The following is a 5,991-nucleotide window of genomic DNA, read 5'->3' on the forward strand; positions in this document are numbered from 1 at the left end:
ATGAAGTTAAGAATATAAGTTTGCATTTTTATGCTGCCTAGATGCAGGAAAATTGCCTTTATTATTTTCCAGCTAGGGTGCAATCTATAGAATTTTGGAACACAGAATACCAGGATTGTGCTCTGGATATGGGAAGGATAGGGAAAGGGAGATGCTCTTGCCCTTTGTAATCCCTATAGACTTGTTGTGTTGTTTTTGATTAAAAAAGGAAAAGAAACCCCCAAAAATGTAAAAAAATGTGCTAAGAAATCTTGCAACAGAAGGGTTCTTGACACTTGAGTGAAACAGCATTTTTCTTATGCAACCAAACCAAATTTATTTTACTTCAATCTAAAAAGAGCCATTTGTTTTCCCTTTTCCAGAGCCAAACACAGTTGTCATGGCAACTGTATATCTACGAATTTTTCCACAGAAAAGCTAATTTTTTTCAGCAGTTGGATTATTTTTTGCTGAAGTGGACTGTCTCAGAATATCTCTCCCCCAGTGATAACTACATCTGCATAACAGATAACTGCACAATGGAGAATTCAGTTCTGTTTTATCTACCAATGTGTCATATCTAGAGATTTATAGGCAGCTGTAACATGTTGTTATCTTTGCCAAGAAAAGAATTTGGAGGGGTGTTTTGGTGTTTTGAGAGTAATTTGACTAATAAAAAGTTTTATTCCTGAAAGGGATTGGGCAGGTTGCCAGGAATAATGTACTGTCTCACCCTTTTGTGCCTCCAACCCTTTTGTGACCAGTCTGGTGTAGCTTCAAATTGTGTCCTTTAAATTGCAGTATACAAAGTGATTACTCATGGTACAAAACACTGTCTGTTAGGTTAACCTAACCAGATTCTAGTCTTGACATAAATCAGAAGGAAGAAATAAATAATCAGTGATCACGTTGTACTTTGAGGGTCAGAATGAGTAAAATGACTTGGTTACTTGCTCTTCCAAGAGATACCAGTTAGGATAGTTGAGAAATAGTTCCATGATATATAAAGTGTGTTATCTTCATCTGCATGGGAGGGAAGAGATCTGCCTTAAGGTGAAAATTGGTACAGATCCATAACTGACACCTCTCACAAACATGGAGGATAGAGCTTTTTGTTCATGTAAATCAGCCCAGAGGTTTTTCAAAATCTATAGGGGAAGAAAAAAATCAGGAAAAATGTTGGCTCAAAAGAAACAAGTTATAACAAACAAGGGAAGTGAACAGCTCACATCCATCTGGGAGAGACCATCATCTAATTCCTTTCCATCACCACTTACAGCTGGCTCTGAGTTTAGCCCAATAAATACCTGGAAGGATTTTAAAGACTAGAATGTGGCTTGAGTTAAGAAATCCTTCAATCTATTAGCAAGAACCTTCACATGTAATGAGGTTTAAACCAAAACCTCCCTCTAAATATTCTAAATGTTTGTTGTGAAAGACTCAGGCACAGAAATTAGAGTTCTGACGCAGCCTGAGACAAAGGGCAACCAAAGAAGACCACAGAACTCAAAGTGGAGAATGTTAAAGATGATGATAAAGACTACATTATTTTATGGGGAGATGGGGAAAGGGTAGCTGCAGATGCAGAAAACAGTAAATGTACTTGGGTATCTGTTCTTTGAAGGGAGAAAACTATAGATGAAGTGACCAATGCTGGAAGGAGCATGAAAAATGTTTTAGGAACATCAGCAATGCTCATTTATTTCAAGCAGTTGCTGGTCTGCAACTAGAGAACAAATTAAGTTTGCCAATAAGTGTAATATTTCAAAATGTGGTTTGTTCCTCCTTTCCCTCTGTATCCTCCAAGAATAGTGTGATAACACATCTGGCTGTAGGTGCAGGGTTGGATTTCATTAAGTAGTGGAAAAGAACAGGAACTTTTGGTGCATGGAGTATGGGGGCTGTAAGAAATTAAATACCTCAAGTCCTCCTCCAAACTAGAGGAGAAAGAAATGTGTACGTGAGATAAAAATTAGGCATATGGAAAAATGATGTTACATACTCTGTGGCATCTTGAATACAAACAGAACGTAAAGAAATGAAGGCTTATCTTTTATGAAGTGATATTTGCTTCTCTAAATACTTCTATAGTCATATTCTGAAGGCTTTCCTCATAACTAGACTTGTCCAAGTGAATATACAGTGCAAATGTTTTAGAGGAAGACTTGAACAAGTGACCTACATGATGGAACTGTTTAACATTGATTTGTGTCATTATACACATGGGTGACACTGTCTATGTTGTTCTAGAAATGGAAACCAAATAAAAAACAAACCAAAATGCTGATGTGTGTGAGTTGGGTGGGAAGGAAGATGTGACATATGAGATGGCACTTTCCTGGAGTGGTGTGATTTTTCCAGCACTTGCTGCAGAGGGACTTGTCCCCTGGAGGCACAGAACCTCCTGCTCTGAGGAGTTGTGGGATGAGCTCCATCCTTCAGCCACTTCTGCTGTCACTTTGCAGCTGTGCCTAGTGTAGATTCCCAGAAGATAAAGGGCTTATGTGTATGTCCCAAATGCTGATGGCTGGATAACCATGGAGCCAATCAAGGATTGTTACTAGGAACAGACGAAGATTGTTGGTAATAACACACCATGAGAAAGGACAAGATGTGGCTGGAGAAGGGTTGTGTGGAGGTAGGGCAGCACTTTTCTGGGACAAATGTCTTTGTTGTAGTTCCTGGAGATAAGCTCAAGACAGTCCAGTGCAAGCTCAGGAATAAGCTGGAGAAAGGAGCATGGACTGCAGGGGTTGGCTAGAGACCACCCAAGATCCACAAAACCTCCAATCCATTTCCAGAAAAATCTGAAAGAATGGACTGCACATGGTAACTAATTTGCAAAGAAAGCAAGAAAGGTCTTATCTTTTGGAGCTGAGAAACTCTCTGTCCACTCATAAACTTGTAGTTGCTAAGGAGCCTTACTGGGGTACCTCCCACTCAGCCAAAGGGAATACAGCAGGTCTGAGCTGCCCATTGGTGTTCCCTCGTAACTCAGTGGAGAAAGAGTTCTCTCTGGTGCCTAAAATAAATGGGATGAATTGCACCTCACAGGTTCCTGAGAGCCTTACTGGGGTACCTCCCACCCAGCCAAAGGGAATACAGCAGGTCTTGGTGTTCCCTCTTAACTCAGTGGAGAAAGAATTCTCTCTGGTGCCTAAAATAAACGGGATGAATTGCACCTCACAGGTTCCTGTCTTTTTCCACTGCTTTAAGACACAGTTAGATGAATCCACCCTGCATTGCAGGGATGATTGGTTGTGGAGCACTGGATTTCAGGTTATCAGAGAGGTTATAAAAAGAAATATATTTAAGCCCAGAGACACTCTTCCATGTAGCCAAGACTGCTGGGCTTTCTTGGGAAATTACTTAAATGATGGTGAGGCAGGCACAAAGAAATATAGTGTGGAATCCAACCAAGAGGCAGGCTGAAAATATCTGGCTTGTGCCTTGGAAGAACACTTGTGGCCCACAGACCATGTGGTTATGAATTGCTGCAGATATTAGAGGAAGAAAAGACAGAGTTGCCACGTGTGTGGGGGGTTGAAGTACACAGAGCCCCACTGGGACCAGAAGGGGCTGCCAGCCCATCCACAGCACTGGGCCAGCTCAGCTCCCACAGGAGGCAGCATCCCCCTGCTCCTTGCAGACACTGCTGGGCCACAGCAGAAGACTGGAAAAAAATGTTACATAAAGATGAAATATCATAAAATTAGCTTGCCGCCAGTGGACAAATGCTAGTCTCTTTTAGCATGCTCATTGCACTGGAAATTATAGTCTCTGTCAGTCTATACATTAACTGGTATGTGTGATGCAAAGAGCTTAATAAAGCAGATGAAATATAACACCAGTTTTCCAGAAGGACATATTATAGTTCCTCAGCCAGGCATCTAATAATAATAAGGAAACCTATAAATTCACATAGATTCAAGTTTGCTTGATAGAACTTGGGAAATTCATCCATTACTGAAACTTTCACTGCAAAGTGTAGTTTGGCTCTTACAGTTGTGTGTCCCTCCTATCCATTTTAGGCTTTTTCACCAGGCTAAATTGTCTCAGAACCTGACAATGACTTCAGGGATAAACAGTAAACTCCTCAATACCATGTTGAAAAAGTCAGTCTCTCAGTCCTGACAAGAAGTGAAGGTCCTCTCTTTCTCAGTTTTTCACTGGTTTGTCATCTACTGAGTAGTGCCAGAGTAACTTCACTTCTATGTATATAAATTTCATAGAAATGCACATCTTGATTCCTCTGCAGACACTGATCATTGCCAGTGGTTCTGTCTTGCAGGGCTCAAACAGTACTATTTATTTAAAGCTGTAGAGCTCCTGTTCTGCCTTGGTTACAGAGGAGTCATTTATCCATCTGCTAAGCTGTGGGATAAATGAATCACCCTGTTTGCTTACTTAGGCTCCCAAACATGCTTTGTCATAAGTGCTAGGGAGGCCAAGGCTCTGACTGGAAGTAGTTGATGCTGTTTGTTGGCATGCAAAAAAATAGACTCTCCAGTAACTTGTGGGTTTCAAGCTGGAGTCATCACTGAACAAAGTAATTAAAGGGTATCATTACATGTACCCTCAATATGTTACTTCCACTCTTTTTTCTTTCACTGGGCCTTTCCATGGCTGATCTTCAGCTGATTTGAGAGCAATCCAGAGGAGACAGTGGGCAAACCATGGTGGTTTCTTTGCTCTCAGCATCACAACTCTGCCAGCCTGTGGATGCTGGAGACTAGGGCCTCCCTCTCATCATAGAATGGTTTAGGTTGGAAGGGGCTTTAAAGATCATCTGATTCCAGTCCCCCTGACATGGGGACACTTCACACCAGGTTGCTCCAAGCCCCATCCAGCCTGGCCTTGAACACTTTCAGGGATGGGGTATCCACAGCTTCACTAGGCAAGATGTTCCAGTGCCTCACCACCCTCACAGTGAAGAATTTATTCCTGATATCTAATCTAACTCTACACTCTTTCCATGTAAAGACAGACGCCTTGCACTATCACCGCGTGCAAAAACTCTTTCCATGTAAAGACAGCCCCCTTGTCCTATCACTGCCTGCTCCTGTAAAAAATCCCTCTCCAGCTTTCTCACAGACCCCTTCCTTGTGAGAAGAGCTACTAGCTCAGGGAAGAAACAGATGTTCTGCTTTAGATCACAACTGATGGAGAGTTTATCAGATGAAGCTAAGCCAGTGAGATGCAGGAGGAAGCACAGTAGAGAAAGAGCTGAGATTCACATCACCTAAGAGTGGAAGAACTCTATGACTGATTGCACCTTGCTGGAAAAGAACATATAAGCTCTTCTTATTATTAGCATTACCATACCAATATAGTGTCATTTAGGAAATATTGATTGCAGAACATAAACATGAGTGGAAGACCATGACTTCCCCTGGGAAGAGCTATGAATTGCTGCAAGGACACCTGAGGAATGGAGAACTCATCAGAATAAGCAGTATGAGCTTATTGGAAAGGCAATGACAGGCCATGATAATTGCCCTTAAGTTCATCCAAAGGGAGAGTAAAAAAACAAGGGAATGTATTTATTTCCACTAATGAAGGAGACTGGGATAAGAAATACACAACCAAAATTAAGTTGGCCTCTAATCACTGCAGCAGTGAGGTCCTGAAAGAGCATCACAGCAGGAGTAAAGTGTAGGAAAAGAAATTACTTCAAACCTGGAGCTGGGTACACTGTGAAAAGGATTTGGTATGTGTAACAGCAGGGGGGACTTCTAAATCATGTCCTTTGGCTTTGTGCTCTGCTTCAACTGAAAAAGGGCTGGACAGCTGGAGATAAAAAAATGCCATCTGAGAGTTTAATTATTGTGGCATTATTATTTCCTCAGTTAAATCTCCAGTGCCCGTATTTACAGACCTTTAAGCTTGTAAGTGCTGGAAGATCAAAAGAATTAAACACTGAACACAATTGCTGGATATGTCTTTGTAGACATGTCCAAAGTTCCAGTCTGCTTTAAACTCTGCTGGGAGATGCCAGTTGCCCCTTGAAAA

Source organism: Acanthisitta chloris, unplaced genomic scaffold (genome assembly GCF_000695815.1).
Source record: "Acanthisitta chloris isolate BGI_N310 unplaced genomic scaffold, ASM69581v1 scaffold3549, whole genome shotgun sequence".
NCBI classification, from domain to species: domain Eukaryota; kingdom Metazoa; phylum Chordata; class Aves; order Passeriformes; family Acanthisittidae; genus Acanthisitta; species Acanthisitta chloris.